The sequence below is a fragment of the Somniosus microcephalus genome, unplaced genomic scaffold (assembly GCF_052327205.1).
Source record: "Somniosus microcephalus isolate GS21.2 unplaced genomic scaffold, FLI_Smic_1.0 unresolved_chr7, whole genome shotgun sequence".
Lineage (NCBI taxonomy): Eukaryota > Metazoa > Chordata > Chondrichthyes > Squaliformes > Somniosidae > Somniosus > Somniosus microcephalus.
This window is the reverse complement of record NW_028225185.1, coordinates 24,463,953-24,491,050: the sequence shown is the minus strand read 5'-3', so window position 1 is coordinate 24,491,050 and position 27,098 is coordinate 24,463,953.

The following is a 27,098-nucleotide window of genomic DNA, read 5'->3' as shown; positions in this document are numbered from 1 at the left end:
GAATTTTTTCCCAAATTGGCCTGGGTTTTTATGTCTGGTTTTTCGCCTCTCCCAGGAGATCACATGGTGGGGGGTGTATATATTGTGATGGACAAGGCTGGATGGACCAGAGAGTCTTTTACTGTGCGTGATATTTCGTATGTTACAAGTTATGTTTCAATAACTGAAATGTGAGAAGTTTAACATCTGAAAATAAATGTGGATTCAAAATGAACAAACTTACTGTGTGTCTCCTGATTTGTGCATGGATCATTGAGAGGAACAGAAAGGGGAAGAGATGAGTTCTGATTGTCCCTGGGCTCAGTTACTGACTGGGTGAACTCTTTGAGCCACACACTAGGCTGGACCCAGATGGATACCCCAGTCTGCACATACAAACATACAAAAAGACATACAAAAGTAGATGAAGACTATCAGGCCCATTAAGCTCACCCCATCCAGTAGACAGTAGGGCCTCACATGCTGTCGTCCCACCTACCAGTTACGCTATCTCTGGAAACAGACAAAGAAACATGGCCAATTCAGGAAAAACCTCTGGCCAGTTGCTCTCCAACTCCCAACACATGACAATCTAAACTAACCACTAACTCTCGCTGTAGCTGGTAATGTCCTCTCAGGGACTGGTCAAGATCATACAGCACAGAAGGAGGCCATTCAGCCCATCGTGCCTCTGCCAGCTCTTTGAATGCACCATCCAATTAGCCCCACTCTCCCGCTCTTTCCCCGTAGCCCAGCAAATTTTTCCTTTTCAAGCATTTACCCAATTCCCTTCTGAAAGTTGCAGTGGATGGAATTATAAGTTGGTGGAATCTGTCATGTGATCCCCAAAGTTCCAGTAACTAAATTGCCAAATCCCCCAGTCAGTAAAACCTGGATTGGGCTTATTCAGTCACTAAAACACCAGTGGCACTTTTAAAGTCCCAGGCCACATCAAGGAACTCCTCCAAACACAATTAAACAACAAAGTAGTGAATTGGTACAAAAACAAATACTAGTGGGGAGGGACTGGGGGTGAAGAATTGAGTGGGGGAAACAAGACAACACTTGGCATGTAATGAGAGGCAGAGTCGTGTGTTGGGTTTCCAACTCTGTGGGATGTCCCGGAGTCTCCAGGAATTTAATCTCCTGGATTTTTTTTTTATTCGTTCATGGGATGTGGGCTTCGCTGGCAAGGCCAGCATTTATTGCCCATCCCTAATTGCCCTTGCGAAGGTGGTGGTGAGCCGCCTTCTTGAACCGCTGCAGTCCGTGAGGTGAAGGTGCTCCCACAGGAGCGGTTTGGTACAACTGAGCGACTTGCTCGGCCATTTCAGATGGCAGTTAAAGAGTCAACCCCATTGCTGTGGGTCTGGAGTCACATATAGGCCAGACCGGGTAAGGCCAGCAGATTTCCTTCCCTAAAGGACATTAGTGAAAAAGGTGGGATTTTAGCGCCATCCAATAGTTTCATGGTCATCATTACTGATGGTAGCTTTTTATTCCAGATTTATTTACGTGACTGAATTTAAATTCCCCAGCTGCCATGTGGTGGGATTTAAACTCATGTCTCTCAGATTGTTTAATCTAAGTCTGTCTCTGGATTGCTAGTCTGGTACCATAACCACTATGCTATCATTCCCAATTGCAGCTGTGAGCAAACCTGGGATAAAAGTCACCAGGGCATTAAAGAAAATGATTTTTTTTCCCATTTTCTTTGACCATGTTCATTCATTTATAAAAATATTGGAGACGGGGGAAAAAGGCGGCTGGATCCAGCAGGTCACGTGATGAAAGCGCCAGGAATACGTCCAATCAGAGATGGCGACCCGTGTTGTGTGACTCACACTATTTATATACCAAGACAAAATAAAATAATAGCAGGCGTTGATAATTGTGGGTGGCACCAAGACACACACGTGCAGAATGTGAAACCTGTTGAATAATCACTGACTACTGAGGCACAAGTGGGTCTAAATAACACTTTAACAAACAGAATGGCTGCACATTAATGGCACAGTAATTAACTTGGGATATAATAGGCTTTATTTTGGAAGTACTTAACTCCCAAACTCTCATTACCACATGGCTTGCCAAGAATCAACTGGATCACCTTTCAATCACAGGTGTTAGAACTCACAACCAATCAGCACAGTGTTAACCCTTGAGAATGACTATTTTGGGAACTGCCTCCCCAGTTTAGCGCCAGGATTCTCCCCAGATAAACTGGGTTTATAACACATTATTCACATGGTTAGTGCCCCGAGGCACTTTAGAGAGTAGAATGAGATGCCAATTAGTAATACTAAGAAAGAAGCAATGGACACAAGTAACACTGCCCCTTCACTGGACAACTGCTGATGATAACCTTCAATCCGCCCTCACAACAGATGTCAAGCCAGCTCGTTCTTCAAGGTGAGAAATTACCCTGGATGATAATCCTGAGATTTATTCTCCTTTATGTTTCTTATCCGGCTCCCGACATTAAATTACTTGGTTTTATTACCCCATTGTCTTCTATTTGCAAACGTGAGCTATTGGAGCTTGATAGACAAACATGCTCACACGTGTTGCCTAGAAACACAAACAAATTGATTTTTTTTTAAACAGTGAGGATATTGCACCTTGAGATCTAATCCATGTGCTGCCGTCCAAAATGGGTGAATAGTTTAGGGTCTGGTCATTACAAGGACAATGTTGAAGGATAAAGGACCGACTGAAAGGTTGCTGCTGAATTTAGCAAAGACCAACTTTCCAATGTTGATACCAGGTAAACAATAGCACAAGGCAATTTTGATTTACGCCCTCCAATTTCTCAGTAGTGCATCAAGAACTTGCATTGATAGACCTTTCACAGCATCAGGACATCCCAAAGCACTTTACAGCCAATGAAGCACTTCCTTAAAGTGTAATCGCTGCTGCAATGTAGGAAACGCAGCAGCCAATTTGTGCACAGCAAGCTCCCACAAATAGCGATGAAATAATGACCAGATAATCTGGTTTTTTTAGTGGTGTTGGTTGAGGGATAAATGTTGGCCCAGGGGAACTCCCCTACCCTTCTTCAAAATACTGGCCATGGGATCTTTTAAGTCCACCTGAGAGGACAGATGGAGCCTCGGTTTAACGTCTCATCCGAAAGACGGCGCCTCCGACAGTGCCGCACTCCCTCAGTATGGCACTGAAGTGTCAGCTTAGAGTACGTGCTACCACTGGGCCACGCAGGCACCTAAATCAAACAGCTAGATGATTTTTAAAGCACGGGACAATGGAACAAGAAACCTGAATGGGTTTCAAGAAGGAACTAGACAGGTTCTTATCAACAAATGGGATTCAGGGTTATTAGAAACGCACCAAGGGAATACAGTGGATAGGTGGGCTCATCAGAACATAGGAACATAAGAAATAGGAGCAGGAGTCGGTCCTTTGCCCCCTCGAGCCTGCTCCGCCATTCAATAAGATGATAACTGATCTGATCTTGGCCTCAACTCCACTTCCCTGCCCGCTCCCCATAACGCTCGACTCCCTTATCGTTCAAAAATCTGTCTATCTCCACCTTAAATACATTCAATGACCCAGCCTCCACAGCTCTCTGTGGAAGAGAATTCCAAAGATTCACGACCCTCTGAGAAGAAATTACTCCTCATTTCCGATTTAAAAGGGTGCTCCCTTATTCTGAAATTATGCCCCCTAGTTCTAGATTCCCCCATGAGGGGAAACATCTTCTCTGCATCTACCCTGTCGAGCCCCTTCAGAATCTTATATGTTTCAATAAGATCACCTCTCATTCTTCTAAACTCCAATGAGTATCGGCCCAACCTGCTCAACCATTCTTCATAAGACAACCCCTTCATCTCCGGAATCAACCTCGTGAACCTTCTCTGAACTGCCTCCAATGCAAGTATATCCTTCCTTAAATAAGGAGACCAAAACTGTACGCAGTACTCCAGGTATGGTCTCACCAACGCCCTGTACAGTTGTAACAGGACTTCCCTACTTTTACATTCCATTCCTTTTGCAATAAGGTCCTCACGTGTGATGATGGTATCTGTGTTGATGATCTGGCATGTCTTGCAGAGGTTGCCGTGGCAGGGTTGTGTGGTGTCATGGTCGCTGTTCTCCTGAAAGCTGGGTAATTTGCTGCGAACGATGCTCCACTTCTCCAGCTTCCACCCTAACCACGTTAAAGAATCCATCCCCTATGGACAAGCCCTGCAAATACACAGGATCTGCTCAGACGAGGAGGAACGCGATGGACACCTACAGACACTGAAAGAATGGGATATGACGCTCAACTCGTCGATCGACAGTTCCGACGGGCCACAGCAAAAAATCGCATAGACCTCCTCAGAAGACAAACACGGGACACAACCAACAGAGTACCCTTCGTCGTCCAGTACTTCCCCGGAGCGGAGAAACTACGCCATGTTCTTCGCAGCCTTCAACATGTCATCGATGATGACGAACACCTTGCTAAGGCCATCCCCACGCCTCCACTACTCGCCTTCAAACTGCCGCCAAACCTCAAACAGACCATCGCTCACAGCAAATTACCCAGCTTTCAGGAGAACAGCGACCACTGAAGTTAAGTAATTCAGATGTGTTGTGTATGTAATATGTGTGCTACTTTGAACCTATGGACAGGACTGCACTACTTGTTGGGCGTAGTGATACGCAGTACCACTCCTGGCCATAGGGGTATAAATAGTACTGTGGGTACTGATCTCCCCTCAGTTCCCGCCTGTGGGCATGAAGTAAAGACCTACGTGTAGTCCCTACCTCCAACCAGTAAAGACCTGTTTGAGTTATACGTTTAAGTCTTTGTGTTAATTGTTCAATACAATACACATACTTAACACTGGCGACGAGTCAGGCTCTTACCCTGCGGCAGTTATTCCAGGCGGCTTCGTCCAAAGACAGGACGTTGAAGAGAGGTTTCAATCCTCAACACCCCACTCAAAACTGAAGGGCAGCAGAAATCCTGACAGCTTCCAGCGACTGGAGGTGACAGGCATTAGGACCCTGAAGCCTCCATCAGCTTGTGAACCGGAGTAAAGACAGGACTGGGGAAGAGAGAGAGGTAGGGCGATAGCGATCGGCAGATAAGGGCCGGGCCGCTTTGAAGTGAGGGGCGCAGCCGGGCCAGCGATCGGGACCAAAGATAAGAGCCGCACTCGGACTGAAAGGCGCGGCGGCTGCAGAAGCTCAAGGTGCGAGAGTCGCGGTGCACAGCGCGGGCTATCGATCGCGGCGAAGATAAGGGCCGCACTCGAGGGCTGAAGGGAGACGGCGTCGGGGGACGGGTGGAGACCGCCAAGCGCGGGAAAACCGCCATTTTGTGGGCGGAGGACGACGGCAAGAGCGGGAAGCCGCCATCTTTGATAACAAGTAAAGAAAATAAAATCTGAGAAATTGCAAATCTACAATGCCTAAACACGGGAATATTAGCACCTTTGATAGTGACCTCGAAGATTGGGCCATATATGTTGAAAGAGTAAAAAATTATTGTAAGGCCAATAAAATTCGTGACCAAGATAAAGCTCTAACATTATTAAATTTAATGGGTGCGAAGACGTACGGGCAATTGAAACACCTGTTATCACCAGATGAACCGGCGGATAAGACGTTCGATGAGATTGTTACTGTCCTGAAAGATCATCTAAACCCCACGCCGCTGATGCTAGCGGAACGATTTAAATTTTACGACAGAAGGCAGCTACAGCATGAAAGCAATGCTGAATATTTGCTGGAATTGCGTAAATTAACGAAATATTGCCAGTTTGGAACGGGACTGACAGATGCACTACGAGACAAATTTGTGTGTGGTTTATTTAAACAGGATACACAAAAGCGACTGCTCGAGGAGAATGAGCTGACGCTTGAGAAGGCGGTCACTATGGCAGCAGCACACGAAGCCGCAGCGAGAGGCACGGCAGTAATGCAGCTACGGTCACCGGAGCTCAGTGCACACAAATTGGGTGTGAGTTCTGGCAAATGTTATCGTTGTGGAAAGACAACGCATGATCAGAACCAGTGTTGGTTTAAAAACCAAGAATGTAGAACTTGTGGTAGGCTTGGACATATAGCTAGAGTATGCAGGTCAGGGAAGAAGACCAGCAACAAGAAGTCACCGCAAGGAAAATACGCAAAGGTACACAAGGTGACCGAACAGGAGTCCGATTCAGACGCTAGCAGTAATGAACTGGCTAGCTTAAGCTGTAATGAACTGGCTAGCTTAAGAGTACTCAACGCTGGTAAGGGTGCAGACCTCCAGACAATTTGGGTCACTCTTCAGATAGAAGGAGTCCAAGTAAAACTGGAATTGGACACTGGATCGGCATTGACGGTCATAAATAAGAAAGATTACGGAAAGTTATTCCAACATATTCCCCTACAGGATACGGGGATTATATTGAAAACATACACGGGGCAAAGAGTGTACCCCATCGGGAAAATAGAGGTTGCAGTGGCCCACAAGGGCGAAGACAGTCAAATAATGGACTTATATGTGATATCTGAAGGAGGTCCTCCACTACTAGGACGGGAGTGGATTAGGAAAATGAATATGGACTGGCATTTCCTACAAACAATAACGAGTGAGAACTCGGTGAAGATAGTCGGCCCAGACTCTGGAACGGATGATGGTAAGCCCAACTCAGGTGCAAAAGACAAAGTTTCAGCACAGAATTCCACTGAGCAACAACAACATAGTTTAACTGTGGATTCTGAGTCTGGCAAGTCTACTGATGTGCCCATTTCTGAGGGACACCGGGCTCGAACTCAACTCCATTTCAAACTACAACAGCAATTAGAACAAATGCTTCGCCGTTTTGAGCAAGAGTTGAATGCAACGAAAGAGTTCTTTGATATAGAGTTGGAGAATCTGGAAAGACAACAGAAGCAGCTGATGGAGAAAATGGAGCAGGAGCACACAAAACGTCTGATGTCAGAGGAGTTAACGGTCAGCCAACTCCTGCATATGCTGAAGGACAGGACTCTGAAATGGGAAAAACTTGAACATGAACTTCAATATTCAAACGAAAGGGGTTCGGAGCTCTCAAAGGTTATTGGAAGAGCTGAGGTGGCAACACAGACTGAGATGACTGCAACAGAGCAGCCCTTGGATGCCAAAAGTACGCTGACTCACGTCAACGTAGAACAACAGACCGCTGAAACAGCTGCTCCGGTAGAGGGATTGCATAGTCCGATCAATCAATCTCCAAAGGAAGTTGAAGTATTAAAATCACAAATGAGGTCACTAGTAAACGACTTGCTGAAAGCCCAGAAAAAGCTGGATGCAGAGGTACACATGAAGAAGTCTCTTCAGGAAAGATGTCTGGATTTGGAACAAGAGCTGGCTAACGTCCAGCTAGGTATGGAGGAAATAGACGACCCTCTCACTGGTCTAGCTCAGGACGACACCGAATATTACGATGTCCTGTCCTGCCCAGCTTGTAACTTCGACTCCCAAAGTGCAGAAATCATGGAGGAGCACCAAAAGTCTACGGAACATCGGGAGAAGCTGGCTCTACGACGGAAACAGGAGGAAGAGAAGGAGGAACTGCGCATGCAGCTGGCAGCTGTGGCAGCTGACAATGGAGCCCAGAGAGTCTCCAAGAAGCAGAAAAGGAAAAGTAAAAACAGAAGATGACCCATCTGAACCATTATCACCTCTACCAGATCACACACGTGGTCCCTCCGAACGGAGCCAATTCAGTTCGGAAGTTCAAACTGTTAAATCCATGGAAGGACTATTGAATGAGTCACTCTAGCAACGTGAACCGACTACACCACAGAGATTGAATCTGTGAACTCTTTTCCGCAGAGACTGAATCTGTGATCTGTTTTTGACATGAAGTTATCTATGTATCTATGTTATTCTGTTATGTAAACCTGAAGTTATATATGTATATATGTTATTACGTTATGTTAAATGGGGAGATGACTGTAAAGCTAGGAAGGGAGGAATGTTGTGTATGTAATATGTGTGCTACTTTGAACCTATGGACAGGACTGCACTACTTGTTGGGCGTAGTGATACGCAGTACCACTCCTGGCCATAGGGGTATAAATAGTACTGTGGGTACTGATCCCCCTCAGTTCCCGCCTGTGGGCATGAAGTAAAGACCTACGTGTAGTCCCTACCTCCAACCAGTAAAGACCTGTTTGAGTTATACGTTTAAGTCTTTGTGTTAATTGTTCAATACAATACACATACTTAACAAGATGTAGCCCATGGTCAGGGACAGGACGGTGTGACTGCGAGTGAGGCAGGTACGGGGATCCAGGAGGTAGAGCTGGAGGAGCCGCAGCCCTTGCTCTTGACCAACAGGTTCGAGGTTCTTACTCCCTGTGGGGACAGGAGCAGGGACTGCAGGGAGGATGAGCAACCTGGCCACAGCACCGTGGAACGGGGGGCCATTCAAGAGGGGGGAGTAAATAGAAATGTTGTAGTGGTAGGGGATAGTATTATTAGGGGGATAGATAGAGTTCTCTGCAGCCGAGAGCGAGAGTCCCGAAGGCTGTGTTGCCTACCCGGTGCCAGGGTTAAGGACATCTCCTCTGGGCTGGAAAGAAACTTGCAGTGGGAGGGGGTGGATCCAGTTGTCGTGGTCCATGTTGGTACAAATGACGTAGATAGGACTAGGAAGCCGGTTCTGTTAAAGGAGTATGAGCAGCTAGGGGTCAAATTAAAAAACAGAACCTCAAGGGTAATAATCTGTGGATTATTACCTGAGCCACGAGCGAATTTGGCTAGGACAAATAAAATTAGAGAGCTAAATGTGTGGCTCAAGGACTGGTGTGGGAGAAATGGGTTTTGCTTCCTGGGACACTGACACCAGTACTGGGGCAGGAGGGAGCTGTTCCGTTGGGACGGGCTTCACTTGGCCAGTGCTGGGACTAGAGTCCTGGCGGATCATATAACTAGGGCTGTAGAGAGGGCTTTAAACTAACTAGTGGGGGGGATGTTCCTAGAGAGCAAATAATAAAAATGACAACAGAGAAAGTCATAGACTTAGGTAGTGGGGAAATTAAAAACCAGAGCATGTCAGGAAGGGGCAGAAGGTATGGAGTAAAAGGTAAAGTAATAAAAAGGGCAAAAGCAGGAACTAAGTGTCACAAAACATATTTGAAAGTTCTCTATCTGAATGCACGTAGCATTCTTAACAAAATAGATGAGTTAATGGCACAAATAACTACATATGGGTATGATATTGTGCCCATTACAGAAACATGGCTGCAGGGTGACAATGCCTGGGAATTAAACATACCAGGTTATGTAACGATCAGGAAGGACAGGCAGGAAGGAAGGGGAATTGGGGTGGCTATGTTAATAAAGGAAGGAATCACTGTAATACAGAGAAATGATATTGGGTCAAAAGATCAGGATAATGAAACAGTTTGGGTGGAGATAAGGAATAATAAGGGGAAAAAAACACTAGTGGGCATAGTCTATAGGCCTCCGAACAGTTGCAACTCTGTTGGACGGAGTATCAATCAGGAAATAGTTGAGGCTTGTAATAAGGGAACATCTATAATTATGGGGGATTTTAACTGTCATATTAATTGGACAAATCAAATTGGGCAGGGCTGCCTTGAGGATGAGTTCATTGAGTGTATTAGGGATGGGTTTCTTGAGCAGTATGTAACTGAACCGACCAGGGGGCAAGCAACCTTAGATCTGGTCCTGTGTAACGAGACAGGATTAATTAAAAATGTCCTAGTAAAGGATCCCCTTGGAATGAGTGACCATAACATGGTTGAATTCCATATTCAATTAGAGGGTGAGAAGGTTGGATCTCAAACAAGCATGCTAAGCTTGAATAAAGGAGACTATGAAGGTATGAGAGCGGAATTGAGTAGAGTGGATTGGGAAAATAGATTAAAGGGTAAGACGATACATGATCAGTGGTGTACATTGAAGGAGTTATTTTACAACTTCCAAAAAAAATATATTCCACTGAGAAGAAAAGGGTGTAAAAGAAAAGACAGCCATCCGTGGCTAAGTAAAGAAATTAAGGATAGTATTCGACTAAAAACAAGGGCATATAAGGTAGCCAAATCTAGTGGGAGGATAGAGGATTGGGAAAACTTTAAAAGACAGCAAAAAATAACAAAAAGATTGATTAAGAAAGGGAAGATAGATTATGAAAGTAAATTAGCAAAAAATATAAAAACAGATAGTAAGAGTTTTTATAGTTATATAAAAAGAAAAAGGGTGGCTAAAGTAAATGTTGGTCCCTTAGAGGATGAGACCGGGAAATTAATGGTGGGAAATATGGAGATGGCAAAAACACTGAATGAATATTTTGTATCAGTCTTTACAGTAGAGGACACTAAGAATATCCCAACACTGGACAAACAGGGGGCTATGCGGGGGGGGGAGCTAAACACGATCAAAATCACTAAGGAAGTGGTACTCGGTAAAATAATGGGACTCAAGGCGGATAAATCACCTGGACCAGATGGCTTACATCCTAGAGTCTTGAGGGAAGTGGCGGTTGGGATTGTGGATGCATTGGTAATAATTTTCCAAAACTCCCTGGACTCGGCAAAGGTCCCGGCAGACTGGAAAACTGCTAATGTAAGACCCTTATTTTAAAAGGGCAATAGATAGAAGGCTGGAAACTATAGCCTAACATCTGTGGTAGGTAAAATTTTGGAGTCCATTATTAAGGAGACAGTAACAGGACATTTGGATAATCATAATTTAATAGGACAAAGTCAGCATGATTTTATGAAGGGGAAGTCATGTTTGACAAATTTGCTGGAGTTCTTTGAGGAAGTAATATAGGGTGGATAAAGGGGAACCAGTGGACGTAGTGTATTTAGACTTTCAAAAGTCATTTGACAAGGTGCCACATAAAAGATTATTGCTTAAGATAAAAAATCACGGGATTGGGGGTAATATTCTGGCATGGATAGAGGATTGGCTATCCAACAGAAGGCAGAGAGTTGGGATAAATGGTTCATTGTCAGACTGGCAATCAGTAACTAGTGGTGTTCCGCAGGGGTCAGTGCTGGGTCCCCAACTCTTTACAATCTATATTAATGATTTGGAGGAGGGGACCGAGTGTAACATATCAAAGTTTGCAGATGATACTAAGATGGGAGGGAAAGTAGTGAGTGAGGAGGACATAAAAAACCTGCAAGGGGACATAGACAGGCTTAGTAAGTGGGCAGAGATTTGGCAGATGGAATACAATACTGGAAAGTGTGAGGTTATGCACTTTGGCAGGAAAAATCGTAGAGCAAGTTATTATCTTAATGGCAAGAAACTGGAAAGTACTGAAGTACAAAGGGATCTGGGGGTCCTGGTGCACGAAACTCAAAAGGTTAGTATGCAGGTGCAGCAAGTGATTAAGAAGGCCAATGGAATGTTGGCTTTCATTGCTAGGGGGATAGAATATAAAAATTGGGAGGTATTGCTTCAGTTGTACAAGGTATTGGTGAGACCGCACCTGGAATACTGCATACAGTTTTGGTGTCCATACTTAAGAAAAGACATACTTGCTCTCGAGTCAGTACAAAGAAGGTTCACTCGGTTAATCCCGGGGATGAGGGGATGGACGTATGAGGAGAGGTTGAGTAGATTAGGACTCTACTCATTGGAGTTCAGAAGAATGAGAGGCGATCTTATTGAAACATATAAGATTGTGAAGGGGTTGGATCGGGTGGATGCAGGGAGGATGTTCCCGATGATGGGTGAAACTAGAACTAGGGGGCATAGTCTTAGAATAAGGGGCTGCTCTTTCAAAACAGAGATGAGGAGGAACTACTTCACTCAGAGGGTGGTAGGTCCATGGAATATGCTGCCCCAAAAAGCTGTAGAAGCTACATCATTACATAAATTTAAAACAGAAATAGACAGTTTCCTAGAAGTAAAGGGAATTAAGGGTTACGGGGAGCGGGCAGGAATTTGGACATGAGTCTAGGTTCGGATCGGTCATGGCCCTGTGGGTAGCGGAGCGGGCCCAGGGGCCATGTAGCCTGATCCTGCTCCTAGTTCGTGTGTCTAATTCTGTTAGATTCAGGAGATGGTTCTGTGATAGTAGATTGGCGGTTAGGATCAGATCAGCCATGATCTTATTGAATGGCGGAGCAGGCTCGAGGGGCCGATTGGCCTACTCCTGCTCCTATTTCTTATGTTCTTATGTTCTTATGGTACATCGGCGAGACCATGCAGACACTGCGACAACGGATGAACGGACACCGCGCAACAATCGCCAGGCAGGAGTGTTCCCTCCCAGTTGGGGAACACTTCAGCAGTCAAGGACATTCAGCCTCCGATCTTCGGGTAAGCATTCTCCAAGGCGGCCTTTGAGACACACGACAACGCAAAATCGTAGAGCAGAAACTGATAGCCAAGTTCCGCACTCATGAGGACGGCCTCAACCGGGATCTTGGGTTCATGTCACGCTACATGTAACCCCACCTGACGTAGGGTCATCCAGACTCGAGTCGTCATTGGCTTGTTCTCTCTACACAGATGCGGCCGGACCTGCTGTGATTTCCAGCAAAACAAAATGTTTTTTTGTCTGTTTTTTGTTCTTCATACAGACCCCAGCATCTGCAACATTTGGCCCCTTGTGACCCCACCTCATTGTCCTTTGATGTAATGTTTTCCTGACAGACCTGTTTGGACACCATTCACACCTTTGATTGCTGTGATTATCTCTCTGCCGAGGTGAGATAAATGGCAGTTAGAAAGATTACCTGTAAACATCTGGCATTATTCTCTGACTATATAAGCTGTGTCTTTATGCATCTCTCCACTTCACCTGACGAAGGAGCAGCGCTCCGAAAGCTTGTGATTTCAAATAAAACTGTTGGACTGTGTGACTTCTTACATTTTGCAATAAAGGCCAACACTGCATTTGCCTTCCTAATTATTGCTGTACCTGCATGCTAACTTTTCGTGATTCATGTACAAGGACTCCCAGATCCCTCCGTACCTCAGCATTTTGTAATCTCTCCCCATTTAAATAATAATTTGCTTTTTTATTTTTGCTACCAAAGTGGATGATAAGTGTGTACCATCTACAAGATGCCTGCAGCTACTCGCCAAGGTTTCTTCGACAGCATCTCCCAAACCCGCAACCTCTACCACCTAGAAGGACAAGGGCAGCAGGCGCATGGGAACACCACCACCTCCAAGTTCCCCTCCAAGTCACACACCAGCCTGACTTGGAAATATATCGGCCGTTCCTTCATCGTCGCTGGGTCAAAATCCTGGAACTCCCTCCCTAACAGCGCTGTGGGAGCACCTTCACCACACGGGACTGCAGCGGTTCAAGAAGGAGGCTCACCACCACCTTCTCAAGTGCAATTAGGGATGGGCAATAAATGCCGGCCTTGCCAGCGATGCCCACATCTCTGGAAAGAATTAAGAAAAAGTCCAAATACAATTTAAAACAAAATTGGAGCAGGGTTAGATCAATGAGGTGCAGCGCCTCGACTCATGGAATTTTACAGCGTAGAAGGAAGCCATTTGGCCCATCGTGCCATCTCCATGAGTACCAGCTCTACGGAAGAGCTTCGTCCCATTTCCCTGCTCTTTACTCATACATTTAGCATTTTCCTTTAGTAAATATTTAATCACTAAGATGACTCAGTTGTTTCTCAGTGGGCAGCACTCTCTCTCGCCTTTGAGCCAGCAGGTTGTGGGTTCAAGTCCCACTCCAGAGACTTGAGCACAAAAATCCAGGTTGACACTCCCAGTGCAGTGCTGAGGGAGTGCCGCACTGTCGGAGGTGCCAACTTTCAGATGAGACGTTTAAACCGAGGCCCCCTCGCAACTCTCTTATCCGGTCCTGGCCTGTATGTGACTCCAGACCCACTGCAATGTGGTTGACTCTAAACTGCCCTCTGAAATGGTGGCTCACCACCTTCTCAATAAAAGCCGGCCTTGCCAGCGACGCCCACATCCCAGGAATGAATAAAAAAAGATGATCTGGTCATTAGCTGTTTGTGGGAGCTTGCTGTGCGCAGATTGGCTGCCGTGGTTCCCACATTACAACAGCGACTACACTTCAAAAAGTACTGGGACATCCTGAGATTGAGAATGGTGCTGTATAAATGCAAGTTTCTTTTCCCTAATGGGTCCGTGGGACGATGCTCTCCCGTGGTGCGATGATGAGTTAAATGGTGCAGCAAAGCCTGTTACTCAATCCACTCTTGCACGAGGTCAGAGGATCTGAACCAGGGCGGATTGGAGGAGGTGCTACAATGGACCTCAATATCCCTGGGTGAAGAACATAAGAACTAGGAGCGGGCCATTCGGCCCCTTGAGTCTGCCCCGCCATTCAGTAAGATCATGGCTGATCTGGTCTTGGGCTCAACACTTTTCCCGCCCACTCCCCGTAACCCTCGACTCCCCCCATAGCTCCGAAATCTCAGCCTTGAATATATTCACTGACTCCACCTCCACACGCTCTGGGGCGGAGAATTCCAAAGGTTCACGACCCTCAGAGAGAAGAAATTCCTCCTCAGCTCCGTCTTAAAAGGGCGACCCCTTATCCTGAAACTATGCCCCCTAGTTCTAGATTCCCCCACGAGGGGAAACATCCTCTCTGTATCTACCCTGTCAAGCCCCCTCAGAACCTTATATGTTTCAATAAGATCACCTCTCACTCTTCTAAACTCCAATGAGTATAGGCCCAGCCTGCACAACCTTTCCTGATAAGACAACCCCTTCATCCCAGGAATCAACTGAGTGAATCTTCTCTGAACAGCCTCCAATGCAAGTATATCCTTCCTTAAATACGGTGACCAAAACTGTGTGTAGAAGGAGGAGACAAATCAGCCATGGTTTCCACTCATGATCTCCTTCAGGTTTTCCCAAAGACATTGGCTGTGGACCAGGGTTTGCCAACACTCTAGGGTTGCCCTGGAGCCTCCAGGAGTGAAGGACCAATCTCCAGGACACTGTGCTGCGAGGAGGACAACCCAGGAGTAAAACAGTGGGTTTTATTTTTAATTTTCTTTGAACACTTTTCTTCTTAGCAATGGAAATACTGGAGATCGGGGGGAAAAAGGCTGTTTGACTGATGGGCAATAATCCTACAATTGGGTAACGAAGAGTCTGTCCACTTTGCGATTGGCTGTGGGGAGGCGGGGCTCTGCGAGGGTGGACGTGCCGAGCGACCAATGGTGGGAGGGTGGGGGTGGAGCGGTGGGAGGCAGGAGGTAATGTGATGACACCTCCAGGAATATGTCCACCCAGAGTTGGTGACCCCTACTTGCGAGACCTGAGCAAGTATTTAAAACAGGCATAGATATTGATCAATGCATTTTTGATAAAATATATTTTGAATCTTCATACCATTTATTCTATTACTTTAAAGGAATGGACGTCAATCCCTTTCTTAACAGGCCGGGTGGAGAAGGTTTTTACACTGATGTCTCATCATATCCCTTTAAAATGACAAACAGGTTCAAGGGGAAAGATCTGACAACACTGGAGGAGGAGAGGAAGCGTGAGCAGAACCTGAGGGCACTAAATTGCTGGTTTGGCCTCAGCTGGAGTATTGTGTCCAATTCTGGACACTGCACTTTAGGAAGGATGTCAGGACCTTGGAGAGGGTGCAGAGGAGATTTACTAGAATGGTACCAGGGATGAGGGGCTTCAGTTATGTGGAGAGAGTGGAGAAGCTGGGGTTGTTTTCCTTGGAGCAGGAAAGTTGAAGGGGAGATTTAATCGAGGTGTTCAAAATGATGAGTGGTTTTGATGGAGTAAATAAGGAGAAACTGTTTCCAGTGGCAGGAGGGTCGGTAACCAGAGGACACAGAATGAAGATCATTGGCAAAAGAACCAGAGGCGAGATGAGGAGAATGTTTTTTACGCTGTTGCTGTGATCTGTGATCTGGAACGCGCTGCCTGAAAGGGCGGTGGAAGAAGATTCAATAGTTACTTTCAAAAGGCAATTGGATGTAAACTTGAAAAGGAAAAATGTGCAGGGCTATGGGGAAAGAGCAGGGTGAGTGGGATTAATTGGAGAGCTCTTTCAAAGAGCCGGCGCAGGCACGATGTACGCTGACCACACCCAGCTCAACCTCACCACCTCTTCTCTCCACCCCACCATGATCTCTAAATTGTCAGACTGCTTGACAGACATCCAGTTCTGGATGAGCAGAAATTTTTGCCAATTAAATATTAGGAAGACCACAGCCATTGTAGAATGTAGAAGTGCATCAGCATAGATATATATATCCACACATATTAGTATAAAATAAGCACACATACTCTGTTATATTAAAATGGAGTCTGGAACGTTCAGCAGGCCAAAATGGCTTCACACAGTACAAAATAAGGGGAAAACAGGCAGGCCCATATTAGGAAGCGGTTTAAGGAAGAGGATGTGACTCCTTTGTAGCTTGCAGGCTAGACAGTTCCATAAACAAGATAAGCTTAGCAGAACAAATTAATGATAACCGAAGGACATGTACTGTAAACATTCATATGAATGTCCAGAACCAAAGTGAGAGACAAACCGTCTCCATTGTATAAAATTAATTAACTTTATCTAAAGGTATTCCTGCATCATGACTTTTGATTATCTATTGGCTAACCTTATCTTAAGACACCGAGGCTCTGCTGACCCTTTAGTCATCTTCTTGTTGACCTTAAACATTCCTTACTCATCTCTTTTTAATGTTATTAATTGTGTCTCTCAATACTATACCATGTGATAAAAGGTTTTGATCTTTGTGTATAAAAAGAGGTGTTTTTGTCCATGTATTCGGAGAAGTCACGATAGCCTTTGCCTACGTGAAGCTCCCCTTGCTAGCAAGTAATTAAATAAAGTCTGCCTTTGACGATCACTTTGTTTCACAGAGTCTTATTGAACAGTCGAAACTTCAACAAGAACTAGGGGGCGGGATGATGGCAGGTTCCCGACCTGCTCCCAAAAATTTCAACTTTCCCACCCGACCCGCCTCTGATAGCGTCCGCAACCACCCCGGAAAATTCCGGTCCATGAAACTCTCAGATTGTTGTAAAAACCCAACTGGTTTGCTAATGTCCTTTAGGGAAGGAATCCTGCTGTCCTTACCCGGTCTGGGCCTATATGTGACTCCAGTCCCACACCAACGTGGTTAACTCTTAACTGCCCCTTTGAACTGGCCGAGCGAGACGCTCAGTTGTATCATAAACTGCCGCATAGAATCTGCAGCGGTTCAAGAAGACGGCCCACCACCACCTTCTCAGGACTGTAGGGGGGGGGGGGCTTCTTTTTAACTGGTTTAAGGTAATTTTCCTGGTCTGCAGCCTTTGCCTGCACGCTGACCAATTCCAATAAAACCAATTTTCAAACAGCGGTTTCGAATCACTACCCCACCTTCCAGTTCTGACTGCAGGGCTTATAATTAATGATATTAAAACAGACACATGGTTTGGATGAGAGAAAAATCAAGTTTTATTAACTAAAAGAAACTATAATCAAAATATCAAACTATACCACACGAACACAGTAATTACAGTAAAATTGCTTAAATGGGGAAATGCAGATGGCAAAAACGAGGGGTAAGTGACTACAATGTTGATTAAACAATCTTAGCAATATCCCCTTAATTACCATCCCCCAACTCCTTACTCGGTTGCTTTGCTGAGGACTCAGAAACTCTGCTCACATGTGGTCCAGCGAAGTGAGAGAGAGAGAGGGAGAGAGGCTCACCTGTGGTCCCAGGAAGTAAAGAGAGAGCGATAGCTTCTCAGGAGCTATCATATATACCTTGTGAGCCCCCTCCCCCCCTCTGCTGTTTGCCTGTCATGCCCAAAAAGTTCCAATTCACAAGAGAAAAGCTGTGATTGGCTAACTCAAAGTGGTTGGACTGGGTTAGTGTCTGCACTGTGGGGCCGAAATGATCCCGCCCACATCCGGAGTTCACCTGGGCTAAAACAAAAGAGAATGCAACAACCCTATTGTCCAGAATGCTAGGTGATTTAAACCCATTCAATTCTTAAAACGGTTGCAAATCGAAATCCATTCCATGATTTCAGTCTATCATTGTCTGTGAATGCCTTGAATGGCTATGTAAACAGAAGCAGTTTCAAATCGATAGTCCTGTGGTTTTCTCAAGTGGGCTAATCTCTTATGTAAATAAACAACTTCAAGTGCTTCTGAAGGGAACCTCCCTTTGATTGGCAGGTCTGACTCACAGCCCCTGTATCCTCCCACTTTGTACACACAGACCTCTCGAGCTGCTTGCTTGTTTTGCTGCTTCTTTTGCCGTGCTTTCTGTGGCCATTTTAAAACCTTTTGTGATTGCCCAAACTCCAGGGAACGATTTTATTAATAAAGTACTGTCTTCGGATGTGTGAATATTTTCCACAGAGCTCCATGACTCCCGTGTTGTCCACGTTCTTTCCATTTCAGAACAGTCTATTGCGGTTCTAGGCACATTTTAAAACATTGTAGACAAGTCACATCACCCAATTCTTCATCCACGATGTGGACCAATATTTTCAAATCTTCAGGGAAATAGGGGAAATTTTGCAACCCCTACAGGACAACTCAGCGTACATGTGGAAAATGAGGCTGTGTTTTCGGATGATGTCGCCGAGGGACAGCATGTAGATGAGAAATAGGAGGGGGCCAAGGATAGATCCTTGGGGGACACCGAGGTAACGGTGCGGGAGCGGGAAGAGAAGTCGTTGCAGGTGATTCTCTGGCTACGACTGTACAGATAAGAATGGAACCAGGCGAGTGCAGTCCCACCCAGCTGGACGATGGTGGAGAGGCGTTTGAGGAGGATGGAGTGGTCAAAGGCTGCAGACAGGTCGAGAAGGACGAGGAGGGGTAGTTTACCTTTGTCACAGTCACATGGGATGTCATTTGTGACTTTGATGAGAGCTTTAAGTGGTGCCAGCCCAGTGCACTGTATTGATGCAGGATTACCTCTGATTGATACTCAATTGGTCATTTTCTCTTTATAATCTAACATGCCATTAGCTTTTGTTTCACATTATCATAGATTTTTACAGCAGCAAAAGAGGCCATTCGGCCCATCATGCCTGTGCCGGCTCTTTGAAAGAGCTCTCCAATTCATCCCACTCACCCTGCTCTTTCCCCATAGCCCTGCACATTTTTCCTTTTCAAGTTTATATCCAATTGCCTTTTGAAAGTAACTATTGAATCTTCTTCCACCGCCCTTTCAGGCAGCGCGTTCCAGATCACAGATCACAACAACAGCGTAAAAAACATTCTCCTCATCTCGCCTCTGGTTCTTTTGCCAATGATCTTCATTCTGTGTCCTCTGGTTACCGACCCTCCTGCCACTGGAAACAGTTTCTCCCTATTTACTCCATCAAAACCCCTCATCATTTTGAACACCTCGATTAAATCTCCCCTTAACCTTCTCTGCTCTAAGGAAAACAACCCCAGCTTCTCCAGTCTCTCCACATAACTGAAGTCCCTCATCCCTGGTACCATTCTAGTAAATCTCCTCTGCACCCTCTCCAAGGTCCTGACATCCTTCCTAAAGTGCAGTGTCCAGAATTGGACACAATACTCCAGCTGAGGCCAAACCAGCAATTTAGTGCCCTCAGGTTCTACTCACACACCCTCTCCTTCTCCAGTGTTGTCAGATCTTTCCCCTTGAACCTGTTCATAATTTTAAAGGGATATGACGAGACATCAGTGTAAAAACCTTCTCCACCCGGCCTGTTAAGAAAGGGATTGACGTCCATTCCTTTAAAGTAATAGAATAGATGGTATGAAGATTCAAAATATATTTTTTCAAAAATGCATTGATCAATATCTATGCCTGTTTTAAATACTTGCTCAGGTCTCGCAAGTAGGGGTCACCAACTCTGGGTGGACATATTCCTGGAGGTGTCATCACATTACCTCCTGCCTCCCACCGCCCCACCCCCACCCTCCCACCATTGGTCGCTCGGCACGTCCACCCTCGCAGAGCCCCGCCTCCCCACAGCCAATCGCAAAGTGGACAGACTCTTCGTTACCCAATTGTAGGATTACTGCCCATCAGTCAAACAGCCTTTCTCCCCCCGATCTCCAGTATTTCCATTGCTAAGAAGCAAAAGTGTTCAAAGAAAATTAAAAATAAAACCCACTGTTTTACTCCTGGGTTGTCCTCCTCGCAGCACAGTGTCCTGGAGATTAGTCCTTCACTCCTGGAGGCTCCAGGGCAACCCTAGAGTGTTGGCAAACCCTGGTCCACAGCCAATGTCTTTGGGAAAACCTGACGGAGATCATGAGTGGAAACCACGGCTGATTTGTCTCCTCCTTCTGCACACAGTTTTGGTCACCGTATTTAAGGAAGGATATACTTGCATTGGAGGCTGTTCAGAGAAGATTCACTCAGTTGATTCCTGGGATGAAGGGGTTGTCTTATCAGGAAAGGTTGTGCAGGTTGGGCCTATACTCATTGGAGTTTAGAAGAGTGAGAGGTGACCTTATTGAAACATATAGGCCTAGTAATTGGGTATAGCCCCGCTTGAGGCATTAGAACTGGCGCTGCGCAAAGTTTATAGCCAGAAGAAACTTATCGCTGCCTGGCGAGATATTGGGTTGCATCGCCCCCAAAGGGGATTGAGGCACTAACTCAGATGTTGCACGGGGCTCCTAAGGCGCAAAAGTTCAGGCGCTACCCAATATCGTCGCGGACGGGCGCAGTGCAGGTGATCTCAATTACCGGAAACCACGAGACTTCCAGGCGCCGGCCGGCTCTTAAAGGGGTGGGTCAGTCAGCCTGAGCTGCTACACTCAATGCCCTGTAGGCCTCAGAATCGGCGCTCGCCCTTCTCTGGCGCAACAAGCTTGGTGAGGATGGAGAAGGTGAGACAGAGAGCAGAGCGCTTCAGCACTGAGGCCCTGGACCACTTGGTGTCTGCAGTTGAGCGCCGTCGAGATGTTCTGTATCCTGACAATGGCAAGAGGCCGAATCAAATGGCTTACTGGCGATCTTGGAGGGAGGTTTCTCAGAGGGTCAACTCCAACAGCTTGGCGACCAGGACCCCTGTTCAGTGCAGGAAGAAATTCAACGACCTCACTCGGGTCGTTAGGGTGAGTGTTGGTTATGCAAACTTCTGATTCCCTCCATCTGCACCTAACTTCGAGGACTCTGTTGCCATGATGCCCCAATGGCCATCTGTCAGCAAGCACCCATGGCCCTTTCTGGGCACACACATGGACATTTCTCTCAAGGCATCATGTAAGGGCCCTTGCACCATGGGGGGCATGAGATGATCTCTCAAGGCATCATGTAAGGGCTGTTGCACCATGGGGGCCATGAGATGATCTCTCAAGGCATCATGTAAGGGCTGTTGCACCATGGGGGGCATGAGATCATCTCTCAAGGCAGCATGTAAGGGCCCTTGCACCATGGGGGGCATGAGATGATCTCTCAAGGCAGCATGTAAGGGCCCTTGCACCATGGGGGGCATGAGATGATCTCTCAAGGCATCATGTAAGGGCTGTTGCACCATGGGGGGCATGAGATCATCTCTCAAGGCATCATGTAAGGGCTGTTGCACCATGGGGGGCATGAGATGATCTCTCAAGGCATCATGTAAGGGCCCTTGCACCATGGGGGGCATGAGATGATCTCTCAAGGCATCATGTAAGGGCTGTTGCACCATGGGGGCCATGAGATGATCTCTCAAGGCATCATGTAAGGGCTGTTGCACCATGGGGGACATGAGATGATCTCTCCAGGCATCATGTAAGGGCCCTTGCACCATGGGGGCCATGAGATGATCTCTCAAGGCATCATGTAAGGGCCCTTGCACCATGGGGGCCATGAGATGATCTCTCAAGGCATCATGTAAGCGCTGTTGCACCATGGGGGACATGAGATGATCTCTCAATGCATCATGTTACAGAACTTCCCCTCTTTCCCCTGCAGTCCAAGCTGGCAATGATGCGGAGGGAGCAGCATCGAACCGGTGGCGGACCTCCACAAGTGGTCACTCTCACGGATCTCGAGGAGAGAGTGCACCAGATTCTTGGAGGACATCTGTCTGGTCCTGTAACCACTGCAGCTGCCGACCCCATTCTCGACAGCGAGGGTAAGGCTCTCACCTTTTGCAACTGTCTCCTTCCACTTGGTCCCCCCGCCAGCATGCTTCCTCAGTGTGCCGCAATCTGCCATGCCTTTCCGCCAACCTATCCTTTTGCTAAAGCCATTCTTCCACCTCCCTGCTTTCAGATGATGCATCACCAACTGGGGATCCATGCCCTGAAGCTGCCAGTGCCAGTGCCTCCAGAGTTAAGGATCAGGAGGAAGCCGGCCCATCCGCTCCAATCTCAGAGGAGCATACACATGTACAGACTGGGGATAGTAGTTCCCTGGAGGGGATGGCGGGGGGCTCTGATGATCAGGCAGTTGCCGGACCAAGCGGCATGCAGCAACGCAAGGGGGGCAGGCAAGTTCGGCCACCGTCTCCCCGGAGGGCAAGGCAGGTAGTGATGACTGCTGCACAGAGTGCAGAGGAGGTGCGTCGCCTGGCTGAAATGAGCACCCAGGCCCGGCTCAGGCACATTGAGCTGATGGCTGCAGTGGGGAGGATGCCTCAGTCAATAGATTCACTGGCAAAGATTGTGTTGGACTTCGGGGCAACAATGGAGAGGACTCTCCAGGGCTTCGGGGCAACAATGGACAGGACTCTCCAGGGCTTCGGGGCAACAATGGACAGGACTCTCCGGGGCTTCGGGGCAACAATGGACAGGACTCTCCAGGGCTTCGGGGCAACAATGGACAGAACTCTCCAGGGCTTCGGGGCCACAATGGACAGGACTCTCCAGGGCTTCGGGGCAACAATGGAGAGGACTCTCCAGGGCTTCGGGGCAACAATGGACAGGACTCTCCAGGGCTTCGGGGCAACAATGGACAGGACTCTCCGGGGCTTCGGGGCAACAATGGACAGGACTCTCCAGGGCTTCGGGGCAACAATGGAGAGGTCTGTCGAGGGCTTCGGGACAACAATGGACAGGACTCTCCAGGGCTTCGGCACCAACAATGGAGAGGACTGTCCAGGGCTTCGAGGCCGCTATGGAAAGGACTGTTCAGGGCTTCGGACAATCCCTGGAAAGGTCTGTCCAGGGCTTGTCTGAGGCAGTGGAGCGGTCAGCACCGGCCTTGTCCGAAGCAATGGAAAGAACTGTCCAGGGCTTCTCCGAAGCACTGGCACCTGGCTCACAGGTCCTCACTGCTGCCACGCAGTCACTTGCCGGCCTCGTCCACACCCAGATTGAGGCAACGCGAACTCTCACTGCAGCCACCTTATCTGCATCAGCTAGGATCACCCCGGGCCCTTCCAGTACCACACGAGGCCAGGAATCAGTGGAGCAGTCGCTTGTGGCGGTGGAGCCGAGCCAGTCCCCTCTGAGAGCCAGTGTGTCGTCCGACCATGGTGCAGGTGTCCTCTCTCGGCAGGTGACCATTGCTCATGCCACCGCTGGAACGTCTGCAGTCCAGCTGCCACCACCTGCAGTTCACACTGCTTCCAGCCATGGCCAGATCAAGCAGCCAGCCTCCGCATCCTCCAAGCCCAGAGGTCATCCAGGCCATCCATCAGGGGCTTCTGCGCTTCCAGACAGTCAGCAGGCGTCCCCCAGCCTTCACCCCGCCACTGGGGTTCAATTACGTCGGAGCAGCAGGGAGGGAAGGGGCCGAGCGCGAAAGAGTAGTCGTTCTCCATCAAGGGGCCAGCAGTAGAGGGAGGTCCTGAGAAGTTTCTTTGGCCAAACTCAAGGAGACCCTCACCTGTTGGAATTGTTGGAAAAAGTTTGTTCAGTTTGGCGGCTTTGCCGAAGAGTTTATTGTTATTTTGTTTGTTATGGTTTCTGTTGACATGACGTTGTTTTGCTGTAAGGAAAGACTTTTGTGACAATAAAGAGAAGTTTAAATGTGCTAAGGTGTACGTGAATAATTACAGTGATGCTGGCCTTCAGATGCTTTCAAACATCCAAAGTGCGCAGCAGTTAAGACACTCATCATTCCGCCAGAGGGGCCTCGAGACGACTCCTCATGAGCCAGTGACGGATGGCCCTTCCACTTTCAGGAGCCCGTCCATCTTCCTCCTCCTGCTCCTCCTCCTCGTCGTCCGCATGCTCCTCCTCCTCCTCCTCCTCCGCCTGCATCTCCAGGGTCAGAGGGAAGGTGATGAATTGACGCCTTCTCCTATAAAGGGCAGCTGTAACTTGCTGGATGCAGCAGTGGACTGCAGCCTGAGAGATATTCGCGATGTCCCCAATGGCTCACTGAAAGGATCCGTTGCCATAAAAATTGAGGCCAACAGTCAGTTTAGCGGCCACCGACAGAGAGGTCATGCACCGTTGACGCGGCTGCAGATCCTCAGTAAGCAGGTGGCACAGCTCAGTAACAACGTCCATCCCGATTCGGAGCCTTCGCACACACTGCTCCTCCGACATGTCAAGGTATGACCCCTAAAGACTCTCACACCATACCCTCGGATTGGGCAACCTCCATTGCCCCTCCTCCTTCTGGCCAATCCCGGCCCTCTCTCCCACCGTCTTTCTGCCCCTTCATAGTGTTCGGCCAGGAGCCCATCGCCCTCCAAAGCATCTCCCATTCCGATGCCAGTTGGTCAGAAGGCTGTTAGGTCTAGTGCTCCAACTGCTCCGGACATGTTTGAGTGTCCCAATTACTCTAATGCTAAAATCCAAAAACTCTGCTCCACAGTAGCTCCCCAAATCTCTCCACCAATGATCGCAATGAACAGGCCAAGTGGCTGAAGCTTCTAGACTAGAGCTGTCCCCTTTAAATAGCGCCCCCCGACTCCGAGAAGGGCCTGCTAACGCTCCCTCGAACTGTCACTAATAGCGCTTGGCATTAAGGCTCCGGGCGCCACCCAATATCCGCTCAGGCGCCCCTAAAAGGCGTTGCACGATGAAATGACGTCATTATGTGCTTGCGCTCGCTGGCGTGCGCAAACACTTAGCGCAGGTGTTAAATGTATAGTCAATATGGGAGTTGTCACGATCTTCATTGCACCCGCCCCAACATTAGGCAACGCCCCAATTCTCGGTCTCTTAAGGCGCTAACCGCTGGCGCAAACAACTCAATTTTGTTAAGTATGTGTATTGTATTGAACAATTAACACAAAGACTTAAACGTATAACTCAAACAGGTCTTTACTGGTTGGAGGTAGGGACTATACGTAGGTCTTTACTTCATGCCCACAGGCGGGAACTAAGGGGAGATCAGTACCCACAGTACTATTTATACCCCTATGGCCAGGAGTGGTACTGCGTATCACTACGCCCTACAAGTAGTGCAGTCCTGTCCATAGGTTCAAAGTAGCACACATATTACATACACAACACGGCCTTTATCAGCGGATGCGATCGCTGGATCGCGAAGTGGCTCCCGACCGAAGCGGCTCTTGCTCGCTCCCTCCCGGGCTCTGGCTTACCCGCTCGCGCGTTTCACCGCGGCTCTTATCAGGGATTGCGATCGCCCTTATCTTCTCCAACTTCCCCAGCCCTGTCTTTGCAGCCAACGCTGCACGGCTTACCCCACCACCTAGGTTGAACAAGGAAACTGCAGAAAGACTTCTGTCAGTCGCTGGAAGCTGTCAGGATGGCTGCTGCTCTCCAGTGCTCAGTCGCTGATGGAGGCTTCAGAGTCCTAAAGCTTGTCGCTTCTAGTGGGGTGGTGAGGTTTGAAACCTCTCTTCAACTGCCGCAGGGTAAGAACCTGACTCGTCGCCAGTGTTAAGTATGTGTATTGTATTGAACAATTAACACAAAGACTTAAACGTATAACTCAAACAGGTCTTTACTGGTTGGAGGTAGGGACTATACATAGGTCTTTACTTCATGCCCACAGGCGGGAACTGAGGGGAGATCAGTACCCACAGTACTATTTATACCCCTATGGCCAGGAGTGGTACTGCGTATCACTACGCCCTACAAGTAGTGCAGTCCTGTCCATAGGTTCAAAGTAGCACACATATTACATACGCAACAAATTTCTAGGCCATAAGATACTGAGGGGGCTTGACAGGATAGATACAGAGAGGATGTTTCCCCTCGTGGGGGAATCTAGAACTAGGGGGCATAGTTTCAGGATAAGGGGTCGCCCTTTTAAGACGGAGCTGAGGAGGAATTTCTTCTCTCAGAGGGTCGTGAATCTTTGGAATTCTCCACCCCAGAGCGCTGTGGAGGCGGAGTCAGTGAATATATTCAAGGCTGAGATTTCGGAGCTATGGGGGGAGTCGAGGGTTATGGGCAGTGGGCGGGAAAAGTGTTGAGCCCAAGACCAGATCAGCCATGATCTTACTGAATGGCGGGGCAGACTCAAGGGGCCGAATGGCCCGCTCCTAGTTCTTATGTTCTTCACCCAGCGATATTGAGGTCCATTGTAACACCTCCTCCAATCCGCCCTGGTTCAGATCCTCTGACCTCGTGCAAGGGTGGATTGAGTAACAGGCTTTGCTGCACCATTTAACTCATCATCGCACCACGGGAGAGCATCGTCCCACGGACCCATTAGGGAAAAGAAACTTGTATTTATATGGCACCATTCTCAATCTCAGGATGTCCCAGTACTTTTTGAAGTGTAGTCGCTGTTGTAATGTGGGAACCACGGCAGCCAATCTGCGCACAGCAAGCTCCCACAAACAGCTAATGACCAGATCATCTTTTTTTTAATTCATTCCTGGGATGTGGGCGTCGCTGGCAAGGCCGGCTTTTATTGAGAAGGTTGTGAGCCACCATTTCAGAGGGCAGTTTAGAGTCAACCACATTGCAGTGGGTCTGGAGTCACATACAGGCCAGGACCGGATAAGAGAGTTGTGAGGGGGCCTCGGTTTAAACGTCTCATCTGAAAGTTGGCACCTCCGACAGTGCGGCACTCCCTCAGCACTGCACTGGGAGTGTCAACCTGGATTTTTGTGCTCAAGTCTCTGGAGTGGGACTTGAACCCACAACCTGCTGACTCAAAGGCGAGAGAGAGTGCTGCCCACTGAGAAACAACTGAGTCATCTTAGTGATTAAATATTTACTAAAGGAAAATGCTAAATGTATGAGTAAAGAGCAGGGAAATGGGACGAAGCTCTTCCATAGAGCTGGTACACATGGAGATGGCACGATGGGCCAAATGGCTTCCTTCTACGCTGTAAAATTCCATGAGTC